We start from the raw sequence: 21,940 nt of genomic DNA, 5'->3' as shown, positions 1-21,940 counted from the left end.
ATTGTATTACCAGCAGATAATGTACATCACCTTAGTGTACACAAACACTAAGAACAGCCCTTAGGCATATCCCGGGATCTCAGGCCTTGACGGACCCGTCCAACAAAAACTCAATGTGACAAAAGTAACTCAACATATATTTGAACCGTCAATTCCATCTAGTCACCAAAAACTCATTTTCTCCACCTAGTATTTTAGTCTAAACTAACCATCCAAACAACTACCAAAATCTGATGCACTGGAAGCGGTGGGGGGTCATAAAATATCCCACAACAACCTTTACAAGAACACAAAGAGTATGCCTCCCTCCGTTCCGCTCTGAAGCCACCGAAGTCATCTGCGGCGTCCCGCAAGGATCATCGCTCAGCCCCACCCTCTTCAACGTCTACATGAAACCCCTCGCTGCCATCGCATGCCAACACAACCTCAACATCATTTCCTACGCCGACAACACCCAACTGATTCTCTCCCTCACCAGAGACCCCGACACCGCCAAAGTCTGCCTACACGAAGGAATGAAAGACGTCGCCGAATGGATGAACATCAGCCGCCTGAAGCTGAACACGGACAAGACAGAAGTCCTCATCCTGGGACCATCGCCCTCCGCATGGGATGACTCCTGGTGGCCCCCGGCACTAGGCACCGCACCCAAACCAACGGACCACGCACGCAACTTGGGCGTCATCCTGGACTCCTCCCTATCGATGACCAGACAAGTCAACGCCGTCTCCTCAGCTTGCTTCCACAACCTTCGCATGCTCCGCAAGATCTTCCGATGGATCCCGATTGAGAGCAGGAAGACGGTCACCCAGGCCCTCGTCACCAGCAGACTAGACTACGGAAACACGCTCTACGCCGGTACAACAGCCAAGCTTCAGAAACGACTTCAACGTATCCAGAACGCCTCCGCCCGACTCATCCTGGACGTCCCCCGACGCTGCCACATCTCGAGCCACCTAAGAGACCTGCACTGGCTCCCTGTCAACAAGAGGATCACGTTCAGACTCCTCACCCACGCACACAAATCCCTCCACGACCTGGGCCCAAGATACCTCAACGACCGACTGACCTTCTACACGCCCACCCGCCAGCTACGATCCGCGAACCTCGCCGTCGTCCCTCGCATCCAGAGAACCACCGCCGGAGGAAGATCCTTCTCCTACCTGGCGGCTAAGACATGGAACTCCCTGCCCGTCCACCTGCGACTGACCCGGGACCACCTCGCCTTCAGGAGGCAGCTCAAGACCTGGCTGTTCGAGCAGTAGCAGCCCCCCTCCCCCAAGCGCCTTGAGACCCTTCCGGGTGAGTAGTGCGCGATACAAATTTCTTGATTGATTGATTGATTGATTACAATACCTAAGGAAGAGTAAACACTATAATGACTGGCCCATAAGTCATTGATAAGAGAAACAAGAGGTAATCCCTGAGATAATTTTTAGGCCCTAGAGGAGGGAGTCAAAATAAATTATAAAGTGAGGGGACCTCTATACTGACCTATTTAATTTTGAAAGTGACCTATAAAGGTTCTACATTACCAAATTATCCTGCTACATATCATACAAAATCCTCATGTAATTTTGAACAACAATTTATTAGTCTTTTTGATTTTAGACAACAATTTATTAATCTTTTTGTAAACATTTTTTGTTTGACATCATTATATGTGCATATATAAAAGTAATTTTTTTTTCACAAACAATGTAATTCATTTTCACACTGTATTTTTTGTAAATGCTTAATACACTGAATTTCCAAAAGACATCCTAAACATGTAAAAAACCATCATTCAAAAATACTTTCATACTCACACGCTTCCATTCATACATGATATAACATGATATCTAAAAGGAGGAAAGGCAAAAAGGGAAAAAGAGAGGGGAGGACCCTTAATATAGTGTCAAAGAAGTCGTGTGGTGAACTAGGTCATTCATTTCTCAAGGTCACCATTACAGGAGATTTCAGTCTCCGATACCACTTTTCTGGAAACAAATTCGCGGTCAATGCGCGTTTCAGTGGGAGGCCACCTTCTTCAGGACCAACATATGTTTTTAAAAATAAGATTTATACCATTTTTTTAGGATGTCCGTATAAAAAGGAGGGGATAGTAACATTAGCAGGAGGTATGGTCACGTATTTAATTTGCAAAAGGAGATACTTCCTCATGATTATATATACCATCGATTAATTTATCTCTTTTCTACTCCCGGTGCTCAGTCAAACAGTGAGTGCATCCCATTGCTGAAGTGTGTTGATTATCCAAAGTGAGAAATATGTGCAAAGGGTGAAATGGCCAAGGGGTTCCCACTATGGTTAGAAATAGGAAGGCCGAGAAGGAAATGAGATGAAACTGATGATAGAAGTTCCAACCTTAACCCAGAATATTTATTTATTTAGATTTAGGAGTAAAGCCTGCACAAAGTGGGTTGGAGCTCAATATTGCTGACCTGGAGATCAGTATGGAGCCACAGGTAATCTTTCCAGGTAGACCTTCTGTGTTTTGTTTGAAAAAATGTCGAGTTCTGGAGGAAAAGACATAATTTTAATAAGCAATGATATTTATACCCTGATTGGCGAAGTCTGAAGATAGAGCGTTTTTTTTACTATATGTAGAAAATATATATACCTCCAACAGCTAGGCAAAGGGAGGTCCAATTAGATGATTGCCATGCCAAATTTCAGTAAGTACATGGACAGGAAACTGGAGATATAGTAGAGTGAAGTAAAATTATATATCATGTAGACACAAATGTTCTATGTCATAGAAGGTAATCACTTTAAGAATGTATTTACCCCTAGTTGGCAAGGAGCCTCCTTCCTTTGAAGCAAAACCAGATTGGAGAGTTTCCGTATTATTCTTAAATTCGAATATTGGTGCTATGTTATGAGATCTTCTTTTTACATTTTCCGTTTATTCCAGCTTGTACTGTCAGGGGAATAAAGAGATATAGTACCACGCTTGAAATGTAACCTCGTTGTCATTCTCTGGATTGTAGATGAGCACGTCTTTGTGTTTATTGCGCAGAGAAAATGATTTATTTTATTGGCAGATTGGTCCCTGACGCACACACCAGATACCTGTTAATATCGGCACACATTACTGATGTGCTTTAACCAAAGTGCAATTTAGTTGTACTTTAGCCGTTTAAGGGGGCATGCATGAAGTATGACTCCTCGTAATGGTATTGACATATTATTTCCTTCCAAAATTTCCAGATGTATAAAGAGGAGGGTAGCGCTAAGTTATACTCGATAGTGTGGGGGGACTTGCATTGTGCCCGTTGGAGGTACGTTTGTTGCTAGATAGTTGCATTCGCTAAATTCAGAAGGTTAAAGACTCACAAGCTAAAGTAAGTTAAAACATCTGACTCATTAGGTGCACATGAGACAGAAGCTTCTATTTACAAAACCCAGCGATAAAAGCTATCATCGTATGCAGAAGAGGAGAGAACAGACACAGAGAATAACAGTTAAGGAGCCCAATATAGGAGTAGATCCGCATACCTGTCCTGGTCAAAATCCTGCCGCTAGCCGCTGTCAAGGGTTCCGGAGAGACCTGGATCGCTAGACGTGTGTTTTTTAAGTGTGTGGTGGTCTCGCGTGAATTTAGACTGACGAGACCGGAACTACGCTATGTATGTGTCTGCTAGATCAATACGGACGCCATCTTTGAACGGTGTTGGGAAGGTCCTCTGACAATGAGAATTAATAACGTAAAAGTGGTCAGTTTAGGGTTCATATTAGCCTAAATCGATCGAACCATTACACCCGATTTGAATGGTGTTAATGTGACACTCGATTAGTTGAATCAAGGGAGCGGGAGAGTGAGGTATCTAGGTGTTCTTTGTAAGATGGGCACATAGTGCTGAAATTTACATGTTTAGAGGACGCCCAATCGTTCGTAGAAAGGTTATCAAGGATGCGAGCTATGGACGCCATGTTGGAATTATAAAAGTCACATGCTGAGTAAATGCACGGAATCCTACTGACAGTATCTTGTCTATATCTTAGTATTAAGTTGTTTCCTATCTGTTTAGTGATGGTGATTTTATCACAGCAATATGGGAATATTTACAGAATCCAAGGATATTAAAAGAGAAAAAAGTTGGTGCACATATGTCGAAGTACCCTAATTACTATCAGAGAGAAGTCAGGGATACGAGTGTAGGCGCCATGTTGGAATTCTGACAAACTCATGCTAAATGCATGAGGAAATGCCGAATTGCAGTGTCATGCCTGTTTTTATGGCATTAGATTGTTTCTTATCTTATTTGGCAACATTATTCTTATCAATGGCAATCATGGAAGGATTTGGGGACTTAACAATTTCGTAAGGATACCATTGCTTACAAGAAACTATTACAGATGCTAATATGAGTATTAGCTGGGGGTGATAAAGGTGCCATACTGATAAGTTATAGGCGGGCTGATGTACAACGTCCTACCTATTTTATAATGTGAATGTTCCGTAAAGCAGCATTATGTATTTATGTGGATTCATCAGTTATGTAGAGATGGGATTGAAGGTCTATCTCAAACAAAGAATTTATGTGTTTGAGAAAGGGTTTTAGTTCTCAGACATCCGTTATAGCATCTGTATAAATCTGAGAATCCCAATGTGGTCTGTAGTTGATATTTAACATACCTCCTGCTAATGTTACTATCCCCTCCTTTTTCTTACAGACATCCTGAAAAAAATTGTATATATCTTATTTTTAAAAACATTTGTTGGTCCTGAAGAAGGTGGTCTCCCACTGAAATGCGCGTTGACCGCGAATTTGTTTCCAGAAAAGTGGTATCGGAGACTGATATCTCCTGTAATGGTGACCTTGAGAAATGAATGACCTAGTTCACCGGACGACATCTTTGAGACCATATTAAGGGTCCTCCCCTCTCTTTTTCCCTTTTTGCCTTTCCTCCTTTTAGATAGCATGTTATATCATGTATGAATGGAAGCGTGTGAGTATGAAAGTATTTTTAAATGATGGTTTTTTACATGTTTAGGATGTCTTTTGGAAATTCAGTGTATTAAGCATTTACAAAAAATACAGTGTGAAAATTAATTACATTGTTTGTGAAAGAAAAAATTTACTTTTATATATGCACATATTATGATGTCAAACAAAAAATGTTTACAAAAAGATTCATAAATTGTTGTCTAAAATCAAAAAGACTAATAAATTGTTGTTCAAAATTACATGAGAATTTTGTATATGTAGCAGGATTATTTGGTAATGTAGAATCTTTAAAGGTCACTTTCACAATTAAATAGGTCAGTATAGAGGTCCCCTCACTTTATGGCCCATAAGTCATTATCATTTCTGTTAACAAAGCTATATCAAAGGTGATCCAATGGATCTTTGGTAGAGCTAAAAGGGAGTATGTAGAGAAATCAGAGAACCATTCCCTCATGTGGACCTGTAATGAAGAAATAGCTACACCATAAATTACAGCACAAATACATCAATAATATGATAGATGTTCTCCTAAAAATTATTATTGACTCAATAAATAACGACAGACACTATTCTTTCTAGATACCTTTTTGATATTATTTCAGAAAATATCAATGGTCATACACAAATGCAAATCATAAGGAAAACCCGTTGTTTACAATATCACAGGCAAACATCACAGTTACCACAAGCAGACTATCTCAGAACCATGAGGTGAGAAATAAGGGGGGAGAAGAGAGAACAAGGAAACAACAGGGTAATCACAGTTCAGTTACCTCTCGGTAAATTAGAGAAAACTAATGCACAGAATGCCACTAGTCAAGAAAACTATCTCCACAGCAGTAGGAGAATAGTGTAGGCAGCATCACCAGCTGATGATGTGCAATGTCTCTAGGGAAAGAGTTCTCCGCAGTCAGGTTTGCCAGCCAGATCAGGAATCAGCACAGCATACAGCATACCACAAATCGAGGACAGGTCACCAGAATGTGAACGAGCCGATGATCATTTTCCCACCAGCGTCTTTATACTGACGTCGCAACTTTGTTACATTAAGTTAGAAACTCTCCTAAACCCTAAAAGTCAATCCCATTGGTCAGAACTAGGGGAGGTGAACATCTCCTGTGACTTTACAAATTTCACTAACCAGTCTTTGTCTAAAATTGTATAACTTCCTAGAGAGGAAGAAGAACACTACAATTACATATTTTGTAACTACATAGCAACAGTTTAATTCTAAATCCTCACCTAGACAGGAAAGAATCGCACTATTCTCTGTTCTTTAAGGATGTAAATGTTATTCTTTACAAGGACATCAGGAAACGACATGAAGAGAAACAAAGGAGCACGGAAGCACATCCCCTGACCAATGCATTTGCTAAGGCCTTCACGTTTTGCAAGAAAAGCAGAGAGAAAAGAGAAATATTTTTTTCATTTCTAGGCCTACACTACTTTCACGAAGAATAAAAGAGCTTTTTCATGTTTGTGCTTGAATATTCCTGCAGTTCAGGAAACATAAGAACATTAATATTAGCTATGCAAATTGATAATATCTTCTCATTGGATTATTATTCATAACCCTAAAAAGAAATCTTTCGTTCTACATGTGTTATTATTTCGGTTTTCACACACGTTAGTAATTTACTAAAACACACATATGGGTAGATTTCCCCAGCAGATCTTTATTACCAAACATCATGCTCCATCAATGCCATGTGGTGTTGTAAAGAATGTGGCTTGGAGGTCAGACCCATAATGTACAATGCTTTGATTCAGTGCCAGCGACTAAGGTCCTCCCAGCGCTTGCAGCAGAACTATCCCCACTGGGTCTGGACTCCCACTGCACTGGAGTGTGTTGTGTTGTGAAGTTGGTTGAGATTGCAGCATTGCTCAGCTGGGTCTCCTGACTTGGACAGCTGAGGGTACTTTTAGATGACCACTCATTAATTATCTCTATTACCTGATCAGTGAATTGTGGGGCATTGTTGTCAAGACTTTCAGCCATGTTGGGGCTTAAGGAAAGGAGCTGGAGGATGAAGGAGGATGGTGTTGTGATGATGAGAGAATGGCTTGGTGTTAGAAATGGGGGTGTCTGGTTGGCAGTGGAGGGCCACTGTCCAAGCAGGGACACTTCTTCCTAAGTCAGAGTAAAGGGCTGCACCCCTTTGACAACCCCTGCTCCACCCTGTGGTAACGTAGCACGAGCAGTTAGGCTAATCTCAGAGGCAGTATGTTAAGCGTTTATGACCATACACAGTAATACAGTGAGGAACACTACAAAGGGACACAACACAGGTAGGTATAAAAAAAATAGATATCTTTATATATAGGCTTATCACAAGACCAAATAACGAAGTTCAGGGATGTTGTTGTCAATAATCCACAAAAATGCCGCTACGACGGGATAGCGATGTTTATCCTCCGCTTTTGGTCGCGGCTGCTCACTAACGGGTGTTAGCGACAATTTTGATGTCCGCAAACGTGCGGGGCGATGATCAGGCCAGCGAGCCCTCAGCGGCAGCGATGCGATGAATTTCTTGACGCTTCGTGACTGTGGCGATAATTCTGAGGCCCGCAAACGTGCGGGGTGATGATCAGGCCAGCGAGCCCTCAGCGGCAGCAGGGCGACGATTTTCCTGAGGCTCAGCGGTGGTGGCAGCTCGCTAACAGGCGTTAGCGATAATTTTGAGGCCCGCAAACATGCGGGGCGATGATCAGGCCAGCGAGCTCTCGACGGCAGCATTGCGATGATTTTCTTGACGCTCCTCGGCTGCAGCGGCTCGCTAACGGGCCTTGGCGACAAAATGAAGTCTACTGGTCCTGAGACTTCAGTCAGGAGGCTAGTTCTCTCTCTAGCCCTTGGGGGATTGCAGGTTCAAGATTAAAAAGTTCTCTTACAGCTCCTTTTCCCTCTTTTTTCCAGTCCAATGAAAACTACTGCAGGCCAATCCAGGGAACAGCACACAACACCAGGATAGTCCTCTATTGAAGCTTCCTTCAGTTCCACGGACAGAGGTTGGTCTTGAGATCCAGGGGCAATACAATTTGTAGGGGTTTCAGCACAGATATTTATACCTTAAAAGTCTTTGTTCTCAGGAGCTACAAGTCACTGAACCCAGCCAGAACCAGTTCTGCCCAGCCCTGGAGCACTTTGTTTACCAGGCTGCATCCTTCCTTTCAGAAAGAGGGGGTCTGCCATCAGACGCACAGTGGAAGGTGGAGCGAGCATTCACCTTGCCAGGCACAGCCCTATTCAGGTCCAGGAGCTACCCCTCCCCACACTCCAATGCAGATCTCTCTATTCAACCCAGGTCTGACTCAGCCTGCCCTGTCCCTCCAAAACCAGACAGCCAATACACATAACAGCAGAGCACACTGGAAGGCTTAGGCAAGAAAATACCTACTTTCTAAAAGTGGTATTTTCAAACACAGATTATAAAAATAAACTTCACTAAAAGATGTATTTTAATATTCTGAGCTCAGGCATACTAAATGTGTTTTTCTACCATGTTCTATGGGTCAGTTAGGACTATAGAATGTAATAGCCAAACCTCCCATTCTGGCCTAGAGAGAACAGGTAGCCTTACAGTAGTGAAAAATAAGAGTTTCCCTGGTCATCCCACAGATGTCCTCCATTATTTTTTGGGGGAGTGTGTTAAAGCACCAGAGTTTTATTCTGTGTGGTACTGAACATACTCCAAGGCTCAGATACAATACATTTACTACTCTTTTGGGTCCTTTTGACTGAATCCTACCATCCAACAAATGGCAGTGCTAAAGTAGACTAATTAGCAGCTCATTGCTAACTAAAGGGATATTCTAGCATCAGCCCTTTCTCCATTCCTAACTTCAGTGCATCACTCTTGGTAGTACACATGCACTGTTTGGGATCAGAGTGTGCATCCTCCTTCTTGTGCTAGGCCAGGACAGAGGTATCCAAAATGGATCTCAGCTGCCTCTACTACCCTGGGTCTTTCACACCATGGATGTGTCAGACCTGTAAACATAAAATGTATCCTTAATCTGAATGAACTAGATAGGAATGTCTGCTCACATTAATAATTCTCTAAACCATTGTATGCAGTAACCTGCGCTTTATGTTCTTTTTGTGCCATACTCATGAAAGTCACAGAAATCCATTGTCAACACTGAGGACACAGTGGGTGTGGCCTTCCATGACCTTTCATAGTCAGGAACATAGTTATGCCTCTGGGCAGACCTTTAATTTAGCATGATGCCACACTGAAATTCCATATAAACCATGTTGGGTGGCAAGGACACCTGAACACACCCATATACCATGGAAGAGACTTTCCTGTCACAGCAGAAGGACTTTCATGTCCGCTTTTATAGATCTGAAGCCAGGTGAAGGATGAGTTTTAAATGCCCTGTTACGAATCACTACGGTAACAAATAATTTGGTTGTGGGCACTCAAATGACATGAATGTTTTGAGGTAGATTTTGGTGTACACTCACTCTCTCTCTAAACATTTCTGTTTTTGTGGATGCTTTTGGATTATTTTTTTAAGAAGATGCTTTGCATGAGGCAGATAATGAAGCTATCTGTTTTACTGCTCTTTGTTTTACTGCTTTAAAGATAAAACATGCTTTATCCCTGAGCCTTTCTTTCCATGAAGGGAGGATTTACATAACAAAATTGATGCATGCATAGGATAAACACATGTATTTCTCTCCTGGGTTGTCTCTTTCTTTTCATTTTGTGGAATAGGGTGATTCGGAGAGTTATAGGCCCTTGACTTTCTCTTCAACTGCAACTGTTGCATTATATGTTTCTCTATCAGTAGACGTTCAACTTTTGGCTCATGATGAAAGATTAATTATTTACACTATCAATGTCAAATACATCTGTGTACAAAGGGCGATTTGCCCCAGACAAGCCTACTAACAGTTTTAATACGTTAATTCCTTGTCCAACATACTCGGGCTTTGAACATGCACATGTAATTTGATTTTATATAATGCTGTTGATTTTGCCAAAGCTTTTTATTTTTATTTACCATGTGCTTAGCTACTAAATAACTATAGTTTATTCTGAATTTTTAAATCCCTACTCCGTATGCATTAAGAACTTTCTCTTGAATCACAATTTACATTACCAAATCACTGAGAGCCTTCTACACCAAGGCATAAATAATAAAAATTAGTGCCATGTGCTGCCCCACCCCACCTGCAATATAATAATATATTAGCCTTAAAGTTATTTTGTGTGGGTTAATGTCCAAAGTCATTGTTAGAGCAATATCTATAGAAAGAGCATTAAGTTGTTTTATGTTCAATGGGAGTTTTATTAGATGAGCGAATTTTAATGCAAATAATATATTTGCGTTATAGCTTCTTATTAACAGGTTAAATAGGCAACTGTTCTTTTACATTGTTATTAGTAAACATGTAGAATAGAGATAGGAGCAAGTGCATGCTTCAAAACACTCATTTTTGGTATCACTTATAGACAGCTTCAGGTGCCTTTTGGCAACAGACCTACTGTATCCAATATGATGGCTGTGAATCCACCCTTTGGCCATGAGTCTGTGGTTTCTCTCTCAGTTCCCTGCTCTTGATTTAATGGCTCTACTCCTATTTCAACCTTACTGAGTTTTTAATCTGGCGTGCTAATCCATTGCAAAAATCAGATTGTTGCATTGTAATACCCGATGTCCTATCTTCTCTCCATCTTCGCCTTTTTCTCATGTTGCCCCATCTCTCCCCAGCAAAGAATTCAAAATGGAGCCCCTCCCGAAGCAAAGCTTACCACTACTATACTCTGTTTACCACATGGTGCTAGTACAATGGTGGCAGGAGACCGTTAAATGCGTCTGACCATTCCAGGATTACCATCAATAGGTGCACGGGTAGCCATCTAAGAATAACTACTATTGAGAAAAGATGGTTGTGGTAGTTACTGCCACATGCAATGTTGTTCCTCAGAATGATGCCCACCTCACTGGGTCTTCCATCACAATACCCAAAAAATCTCAAATAATAATATATAAAGTAGGAGAGGCACTGCTGATAAGTTCCACTTATAGTGCAACCAATGTTTGTATTTCAAAATAGGTCAGAGTTCTGATCTTCAACTTGTCACAGTCCACATTTATAGAATATTCCAAAATAGCCAATGCATTTCATCCCTTTCCGAGGAACTTCTTCTGGGCAATAATGCATGGCACATCATAATGTTCTTCTCTCAATACTTGGCACAGCATGGAGTGCAGTGATTGCATGTACTATGGCCATAATAATGTAATTCCTGGAAACAGCCAAAATGGGGCCATCTGTATGAAATTATGGTTGAAACAAACACATTATGCGCCTTAAGAAGTTCTGATTTACGGGGCTGCGTATTAGATGTACCTTGAATATTCAATAAAGATATATTGCAATATTTTAAATAGTAGCTTAGAATTCACTTGGTAGTCATCACTAATAACTATTCACTGAACTCTTACTGAATTATTTCTTATCTTTCCTTTTTGTTTTCCACTTTCATCTCTTTGCCCAAAAGCTGGATTTGATGCTGTTTAGTTGTTTTTGACATAAATATAGTGCAATCAACTGTTGTATTGTAGCCTCGTACCACAAAGTTACGACTTGGGGATAGAACGAAGGAAGGACAATCATGATATAAGGATATGCCACGATTCTGCATTTATAATTAAAAACATTATGTAATGCACTCTAGGGTCATCAATACATTTCTAGAGACCTTTTACATGTCATCCTGCAGATATCAAGAGACCAATTACTAAATATAGCTCAACATGATGTGATTGACCTCTGTTTTACAACAGTGTTTTCCGTTGATATCTCAGATGAGATCTAAACATCTTGTCAGTGTCTGTGACACCGCACCCCAATGCAAACAAAGAGATTGGTTTCACTGACAGCTAGTTGGGTAGTAGATTACAACAAAGATTAGGAACTATTGGGTCCACTGAGGTTTCTAGTCCCTGTTGCCACTGCACTGATTGCCCCACTGATAACTTTGCCCCCGGTGAGCATGTTGTTCAAACCCAGGTATTTAGTTGTAGACTTGAATTCTGAACCTGTTTCTTTCCCTTTTGAATTACTGTCAGACTTTTGTGGTATTTTTAGAATATTTGTATTCATGTGCTATTTGTATTTCTTCTTTAGTGGGGGTCATCAAACCCTCTTAGTGATTGTATTACATATATTTAAAGATGAAGTGTAGATGCTTTTTTAATGCATTCTACCACTTCCTGGATATTGTGATACTTAGGTATCTAATATTGATACTTAGAGGACATGATATATGCACAAACAGTCAAGGGCTCTTCTTCATGCGCAGTAGATGCCGCCACCCTCTCCATTACTATGATGGAAATGAAGAGTGAGAAAATGTATTTCTAAGTCCTACATGGGTTACCTTAATATGCTAATATGCTTCCCCTTGTTAATGATATCTTGAGAAGAGGTAGACTGCATGCTAATCAGATTAAATTTTCATGGCAATGTTTGTAATTCGCATTGGGCTTGTTTGTGGCTGTATGTCTCTACCTTTTAGTAAACATTACCCCATTCCTTGATTCAGAGTGAACCTTACCCAGCATTCCACATAATTTGGAGCTCTTCTTACTTTTCACAATTAAATGTCTTTGTTTATCAGCTTCTGGATTACTATTATTGGTCCTAATTTGCTAGTCTCCCCTTTCCTCATACATCATCTGTTCCCCAATAACATTTATGTGGTTTTCTGTATAATTGTAATGACCTCGCATGTTGGAATATCCACATGGTTGCAAGTATGTAAGTGTGCTACTGAGGATTCTAGCTCAGTTTGCTGTTGGATTTTGTTGTGGCTGGCCGGGGGTCTCTGTTACCGGAATCTTATTGAAGAAGATAACCTCAATTTATCAAGTTTCTGCCACTTTCTTCTGAGAATTTTACATTGGTGATAAGCGATGTGCTGCCAGCAAGGTTTACTCCGTGAAGTGGCTGAACAGTTAATACCCATGCTCTTGAAACCTCAACACCACAATCAATTTCACACAACATTTTCAGTGGAGATATGTTCGTGCAACTCTGAATTCATGAAAGTCTTCCTACCATATTTGAGATATTATTGACTATTTTCGTCTGTTACACGTGTTTGCCTCCTCCAGTGACCAAACTATAATTTGGAGTGGATGGGTGGAATTATATCCAAGTAGCAAGGATGGATATGGGTTATGAAAATCCTGCTTTAAACTTTTCATAGTGGAATGATTCTGTAGCCAAAGATGATATTTTAACAAGAGTTAAGATTTGTGTTACTCAAGGCTGGCCAGACCAAAAACTCTTGTACAATGAGTTGAAACAGTTTTGGGAAGTGCATAATGAGCTGTCTTTGGTTGCTGACAATGTTTTACCTGGAGGAAGGATCATTCCACCTAAAGTACTAAGAGTAAAGGTTATTCAATTGTGTCACGAGGGACATTTAGGTATTGTTGCGTCCATAAAACTTGTAAGAGAATTGTATTGGTTGCCTGGAGTAGACACAGAAGTGGAAAGAGTGGTGAAAGAATGTTCCTTTTGTTTGAATTCTGACAAATATCAAAAGTTGGTCACTCCTCCTTTGTATCCTGTTCCATGTCCAGAAAGGGCTTGGGAAACTCTGTGATTATAGTTGGTGCATTCTGGTTGCTGTTGATTATTTTTCCAAGTGGCCAGAGATTAACGTAGTTGAACATACTGATTCACACAGTGTACTAGAATCTTTAGATGATTTATTTCAAAGAGAAGGACTTCCTAAGGTTGTCATTACTGACAATGGTGTACAGTTTAAGTGTTCACTTCTAGAAGATTTCTTTAAATGCAATGGCATACAACACAAGGTCACATCCATGTATCATCCCAGTGGTAATGGCATAGTTGAGAGATTTAACCATGTGATTAAGGATGCTATTCAACTTGCCAATCTCAATGGGGCATGACTGGTTTATTGGAGTAAAGAAAATGGTGGTAAATAGACATAATATCGAAAAAATAATATCGAACAACAAGAATATCGAAGTGAAAATATCGAGATAACATTAATATCGAAGTGTAGAATATCGAGGTAAGTAATATCGTTTTGTTTGTGTTTAGTAAAATATCGAAGTATGAAATATCGATGTAGTAATATCGTTTGAAGATAATATCGATTGAATAGTTATGTTAGAAATATCGAAATATAATATATATATTGTTTAAAATGTGTATTTAGTGTATATTGAATAAGTAAATTGTTTTATTATATGTATAAATACTTAATTAATGTTTAAAATATAATTAATAGTGTCAAGTAATTTATTGTATGATATGTTTTAGGAGCGGGATGTTGGGTTATTAGGGGATAAGGGTGGGGAGTGTTTTAAAAATATTAGTGTAAAATCAGATAATAATTAAAAAATATTAAAGAACAAATAATTATGAATAGTAAATTGAAATGAAATTTCTAAATTAAATATTTATAATTTAGAAAATAAAAAAGAAATTATATATATTTTTTAGGAGCGGGATGTTGGGTTATTAGGGGATAAGGGTGGGGAGTGTTTTAAAAATATTAGTGTAAAATTAGATAATAATTTAAAAATATTAAATAATAAATAATTATGAATAGTAAATTGTAATGAAATTTCTAAATTAAATATTTATAATTTAGAAAATAAAAAAGAAATTATATATATTTTTTAGGAGCGGGATGTTGGGTTATTAGGGGAGAAGGGTGGGGAGTGTTTTAAAAATGTTATAGTAAAATCAGATAATAATGTAAAAATATTTAATATTCAAGATTTCGAAATTTCAAAATTTCAAAATAAATTCGAAATTATATAATTAGAAATTATAATGAAATTTTAATTTTGTTTTATGAGTGGGATATAGTGTTATTAGTGTATAAGGGCGGGGAGTGTATTAAAAAGATTACTGTAAAATTGGATAATAAGTTATAAATATTAATACTAAAGAATTATAAATGTTAAAATTTGAATGTAATTTTGACAATGTTTAAAACAAAATTTCAAAATAATTACGAAATTATTTTTTTGTTTCATGTTTGGGAATTTGGGTTATTAGGGTGTAAGGGTGTGGATAGTATTTTAATAATTATTACAAAATTATAGATTAATAAATAAATTTATAATTGTGAATAATTTAAATTTGTGAACATTTTATGTCAAAATCTAATTATATAATTTACATTGGAAATTATAATTTCAATATTTATGTTGTATTTATGGGTGGGATGTGGGTATATTAGGGGAGAAGGGTGGGTATTAATTTGAAAAAATAATAGTGTAAACATAGATCATAAAACAAATCAATTTATTAGTAAATATTGTGAAATCTAAAAATTTTTTAAAAAAATAATAATAATAATTGTATATTTGCAATTTATATGGAAAACATATTGTACATATTTTTTTTTGAATTAGGGTTAATATGGGATAGGGGTGGGTATTGTAACTATAGTATTGTTAAATTTAAGAGTTTTTAAATGATATCTCATAGTTAATAAATGTAGATTATTAATATTTTAAGTGATGTTATAACCAGTACCTTGTCTCAGTTTGATCTTTCTGGAGTGGGAATATTAAATTAAATTGGGTTAGTGTCCAGCATCTTCCCTGAGTTTATGTTAACTGGAGTGGGAATAGTAAATTAGATAGGGTTACTGTCCAGCACCTTCTCAGAATTTATGTTAACTGGAGTGGGAATAGTAAATTATTTAGGGTTAGTGTCCAGCACCTTTCCTGACTTTATGTTAACTGGAGTGGGAATAGTAAATTATATAGGGTTACTGTCCAGCACCTTTCTTGAGTTTATGTTAACTGGAGTTGGAATAGTAAATTATATAGGGTTACTGTCCAGCACCTTTCCTGACTTAATGTTAACTGGAGTGGGAATATTAAATTATATAGGGTTACTATATAGCACCTTCCTTGACTTTATGTTAACTGGAGTGGGAATAGTAAATTATATAGGGTTACTGGCCAGCACCTTTCCTGAGTTTATGTTAACTGGAGTGGGAATAGTAAATTATATAGGTTTACTGCCCAGCACCTTCCTTGACTTTATGTTAACTGGAGTGGGAATAATAAATTATATAGGGTTACTGTCCAGCACATTCTCTGAATTTATGTTAATTGGAGTGGGAATAGTAAATTATATAGGGTTACTGTCCACCACCTTCCATGACTTTATCTTAACTGGAGTGGGAATAGTAAATTATATACAGTTAGTGTCCAGCATCTTCCCTGAGTTTATGATAACTGGAGTGGGAATAGTAAATTATTTGGGGTTAGTGTCCAGCACCTTTTCTGACTTTATGTTAACTGGAGTGGGAATAGTAAATTATATAGGGTTACTGTCCAGCACCTTTCTTGGGTTTATGTTAACTGGAGTGGGAATAGTAAATTATATAGGGTTACTGTCCAGCACCTTTCCTGACTTAATGTTAACTGGAGTGGGAATATTAAATTATATAGGGTTACTATATAGCACCTTCCTTGATTTTATGTTAACTGGAGTGGGAATAGTAAATTATATAGCTTTACTGTCCAGCACCTTCCTTGACTTTATGTTAACTGGAGTGGGAATAGTAAATTAGATAGGGTTACTGGCCAGCACCTTTCCTGAGTTTATGTTAACTGGAGTGGGAATAGTAAATTATATAGGGTTAGTGTCCAGCATCTTCTCTGACTTTATGTTAATTGGAGTGGGAATAGTAAATTATATAGGGTTACTGTCCACCACCTTCTCAGAATTTATGTTAACTGGAGTGGGAATAGTAAATTATATAGGGTTACTGTCCAGCATTTTCCCTGAATTTATGTTAAGTAGAGTGGGAATAGTAAATTATATAGGGTTACTGTCCAGCACCTTCCTTGACTTTATGTTAACTGGAGTGGGAATAGTAAATTATATAGGGTTACTGTCCAGCACCTTCCTTGAATTTATGTTAACTGGAGTGGGAATAGTAAATTATATAGGGTTACTGTCCAGCACCTTCCTTGACTTTATGTTAACTGGAGTGGGAATAGTAAATTATATAGGGTTACTGTCCAGCACCTTCCTTGACTTTATGTTAACTGGAGTGGGAATAGTAAATTATATAGGGTTACTGTCCAGCACCTTTCTTGACTTTATGTTAACTGGAGTGGGAATAGTAAATTATATAGGGTTACTGTCCAGCACCTTCCTTGACTTTATGTTAACTGGAGTGGGAATAGTAAATTATATAGGGTTACTGTCCAGCACCTTCCTTGACTTTATGTTAACTGGAGTGGGAATAGTAAATTATATAGGGTTACTGTCCAGCACCTTCCTTGACTTTATGTTAACTGGAGTGGGAATAGTAAATTATATAGGGTTACTGTCCAGCACCTTTCTTGACTTTATGTTAACTGGAGTGGGAATAGTAAATTATATAGGGTTACTGTCCAGCACCTTTCTTGACTTTATGTTAACTGGAGTGGGAATAGTAAATGATATAGGGTTACTGTCCAGCACCTTTCATGACTTTATGTTAACTGGAGTGGGAATAGTAAATTATATAGGGTTAGTGTCCAGCAGTTTTCCTAACTTTAATGTAGGTGAAATGGGAATAGTAATTTGTATAGGGTTAGTGTGCTGAATGTATATGTATTGTGTTATTGAAGTATGTTTTTGGATTTAAGGTTGGAAAAAAATGTGATTATTTACATTTTTAAACAATTAAATGAGCTACTTTATATATGTAAGAGTTATAAATTATGAAATCCAATGACACATTTTATATTTTTATATAAGCTTTATTTTTGTTGAACAAAGTAGACAGATTATTTTTTTTTATTTACAGAATGGAGTATACATTAGTAGACATACAGCAAATATGCATTCATTTGTGTCTTTTTGCAATGTTTTAAGGAAAATAAAATGTATTGATATTATCACATTTTATAATAGAAGTATTGATAATTACAAAAATACATACATAACATTTATTACTTTTTAACATTGTTTGCAAATAAACATATTCTTACAGTATTCATATAATAATGTTTTTGTTGCCTATATACATAAAAAAAATCAGTGCATATTTAATTTCTGAAGAATATTGTTTCATTTTTATTTTGTTGTTGTACATAATTAGTACATGACAAAAAGTATATTTTTATGCTATGTATTTTTAATGATGATTAATAATATTATTGTAGGAAATGTTAATATTATTAATTTTTATATTTGATAATTATATGAAAACAATTGTTTTTCAACATGTACATTTTGAAAATAAATTTTAAATAATATAATCATTTTATTATAGTTTGTACAGTTGTGAAAAAAAATTACTGTATTATAATCATAATAATAATGTATTTATAATTATTATGAATATAATTTTTAAAGGTATTGTTTATTATAAAATAATTTTCAAAATTTTTTGATACATTTATGTTATATTTATATATGATTATAATGTTTTAATTTATTTACACTGATTTAAGTAGGGATTTTCATTTGAATGGGATTATTTTGTAACCGCTTCATGTTATTTTGGGTCATTTTGGACTGAGGAAGCTCGCGGTTGGAAGCTGCGTCGCGTTGAGCAAGGTAAGGGGTGTTTTAAGTATTAAGTGTTATTAAATACTTATGTTTAGGGTAGTTAGGATGTTTATAGTGTATTGATAGATAATTTAAAATGTTTTGGGTGTTTTTGACGTGTTAGTAATGATTTAGTTACGTCTGGTTGTTTACTGGTTGTGACGTAGTTTTCGAAGTAAATATTGTGATTAAATATGTGTTGTTTTGAAATGATGTAATTGTATTTATTAAATGTATTTGGGTGTGATTGTGTGGGTGGGTATGTTTTGTTCTGTTTTTCAGGTAAATGTTGATCGATGTTTTTTCGAAGACCAAGACGCGTTTTTTTTTTTTAAAGTGTGTGTTACTTGATTTAAGTAATATTGTTAACACACTTTTTAACTTTTTACGGGATTTCATGGAGCGTTTCTTTTGATTTTTCACTTCTTTTCGGGTTTTTGAGGGTTTGGATATTATGATGGAAAGAGAGACGTTATTTGTTTTTTTTTTTTACAGTGTGTTTTAGTTAATGAAACTAATAAAGTTATCACACTGTTTTTTTCACCTGGATTTCCAGGAGCGTTTGTTACTATTTTGACCTATTTTTCGGGTTTTTGAGGGTTTCACGTTTTGGGATTTGTCGAGGATGGATTTACATTGGATGTGTAGATTTTTTCATTTTTGGTGGCGCAAATTTTTTATTATTACTATGGATCGACATAGAAATGGAAGGAGTTTTACTTGGTGGAATTCATCTTGTATGGCTACATCAATGGTAAGTTATATTTTGTTATAATTTGGGTGGGAAATGTTATTATAGTTTATTGTTATATATATTATATTTACAGAAATAATATTTCATTGTACATATATATTTCCTATATGAAAATGAAATGTATCTGACAATTATATATTATTTTGGAAAATATAGTATTAATATATGATTGCAATTGTTCATTGTATTGACCTATTTCATTTATTAGCTGTGTGTATGTTAATTATAAAATGCTTTTGGCTATTAGTGATAGGTAGTCTAGGCCACTTGTTGATGGGTATAGGTTTACTTGACTTTGTAGTAGATCAAACATTTGTTTGGTTTGTTTAGTTAATTTAGGACCTATTTGAGTAACAGATTGTTGCATCCGTAATTCTTGGTAGCTTTGTTCTTTTTGTAGAGATTCTAGGAGTTTTTGTAGGGTAGGTTTCCCTCTGCTTGTAGTTGCTTGGAAGGCATTATGCCATCCTTCAACACTATTGTTTGTTTTGGATTGTTTATTTAAGGTACTCAGGTATACATTCCACCAAGGAATGTGGAACTTTGGTTGTCTTCTATGTCCTGATCGATGTAATCTTCCCACCCAGGTGTCCTCAAAGTAGTCTAGGAGTTGGCTTAATTTGTCTTCGTTCTTCTTGTAATAGGGACTTTCAATTAGAATATTATAGTGTTCTGCTACATCTGTTACAGGTACGTATGCTAGTGCTATTAGTTTTTTAACCTGGTAGGCAAAAGTACTATCTGTAGCATATTGTACACTTAGGGTGGACTTTTGCAGATGTCTCCATAGACTCTGGTTAAAATGATAATAGCAACCTTGGATTGCTGTGTGTGGATAATTTTTTAGTATTGAATTTATCATGGCTAATTCGAAATCAATAATTATTTTTTGTGGGAAATAATTATTGGTTTCTTCTTTAATTTTGGTTAATATTTCTATGTATGTTGTTTGCTGTTTATTTGGTAAGAGGGCATAGATGAATGGAATGTTAGAATGTTGGTACAATCCATGCACTGTGTACAGCTGGTAAAATGGTTTTGGACAAACTTTAAAAGTTCCATCCATCATCCAAGTGTCACATTGTTGTAATTTCACTAAATTGTTTGCAGTAGCAAACATAATTATTCTTTTCTCAGGAGATTTGTTGTCAAAAAAAATAAATGGTTCATTACTGTGAGTTATGCTTAATTCTGGGGGAATGATTACTGTTTCAAATGTTTTAGGGGTAGGTAAAGTTTTGGTAGTTAGTTTTTTTTGTCTAGCTATAGTTCTTTTTAAACTATCAATTGGGGGTAATTGTGCTGATGCATGGTGTGGTATTTTTATTAATTGTTCTTTGAGTATTTGGGTGGTGGGTTTATCAGTGCTAGTACTTGCTTCTTTAATGTTTTCAAGAGCATTTCTAACTTCTATCTCTGTAATATTGGGGGGGTGATTATGTTCTTTTACAGAAAGAACAGTGGTTTCTTTTGTAATAGCTCTACCATAGCATTTGTTTGAGTAGTATTTGCTACATTTCCAAAACATTTTCAGACCACTTTGTTTTTCTTGTGTATATACATAACCCATATAACATAACAACATTTTATTTTTTTGAGACGTTATAAATTCAGCACCTTCAGTCATGTTGTTCTGTATTATGCTAAGGGAGATGAAAAAATATGTTGTAAATATAAACAATGTTATAGATATTTTAAATATATTTACTTTTTAGTGAATATACTTACATAGTATAATTTGATGTGTTGAAAGATGTTAATTAGCTGACTTCAAGCTTTCAGTTTAATCTTGGAGATAGATTTTCTGTTGATAATAGAAAGAAATGTGTTAATAGTTGGATACATTTTTTTGAATGTGCTACTGTTTTAAGGGGAAAGTAACATTCTGGCTGCGTATTTTAGGCTGTTTAATGATTGAGGTTTATATACTTACTTATTTCTTTGGTGCAGTAGGTGATTGCGTAGAAGGTAGTTTTGGATGGTTCAGTGGTTTTCTGTAGAGGAGACAAATAAGGAATAAATATTTTTTAGAATTATTTTTTTAATTAATAGTTGTAGGTGGGTAGGAAAAAGTAAAACAATACTTACATTGATTAATATTAGAGTTGTGGGGATGTCCAAAATATTTCTGTCTTTTTAGAAGGTATCTAGAGAGGCGAAATGAATGTAATTAAATGAAGTGTGGTACATTCATTTATAGAAATAGTTTCAGCTGTAGCATTCTAGATTAGTTGCTTTATAAATAGAGTTTAACTTACTTTCTGTAGTTGTTAAGTTTTCTTTAGGATTGTAATTCTTCTTTCAGGAAACAGTTGAGTAGAGTTTCGTCTTATTTCTTCTTTTCAGTTTGTAGTGTGAAAGAGATGTTGAAATGTAGTGTTTTTATAGTGTGCAATTAATTAGTAGCTTCATTTCATTGGTTTAATTTGAAATGTGAGCATGTCATTGGTCCACCTTAATTGTTTTTTTCTTTTCCGGCTGTTTGTTTCCTTGTAAGGGAAACGCTAATTTGCAACTTATTAGTAGTAAGTCATTGTTTATTTGTAGTATTAAATGCTTTAAAGATATTTTTAAATGTGGTTTAATGCATGTATAATAATTATAAAATTATTTATGTAGTGAAATGTATTCATATTGTTTATGGAATGTTTA

The sequence above is a fragment of the Triturus cristatus genome, chromosome 5_2 (genome assembly GCF_964204655.1).
Source record: "Triturus cristatus chromosome 5_2, aTriCri1.1, whole genome shotgun sequence".
NCBI classification, from domain to species: domain Eukaryota; kingdom Metazoa; phylum Chordata; class Amphibia; order Caudata; family Salamandridae; genus Triturus; species Triturus cristatus.
The sequence above is the reverse complement of the archived record's forward strand: the minus strand, read 5'-3'. Positions refer to the sequence as shown.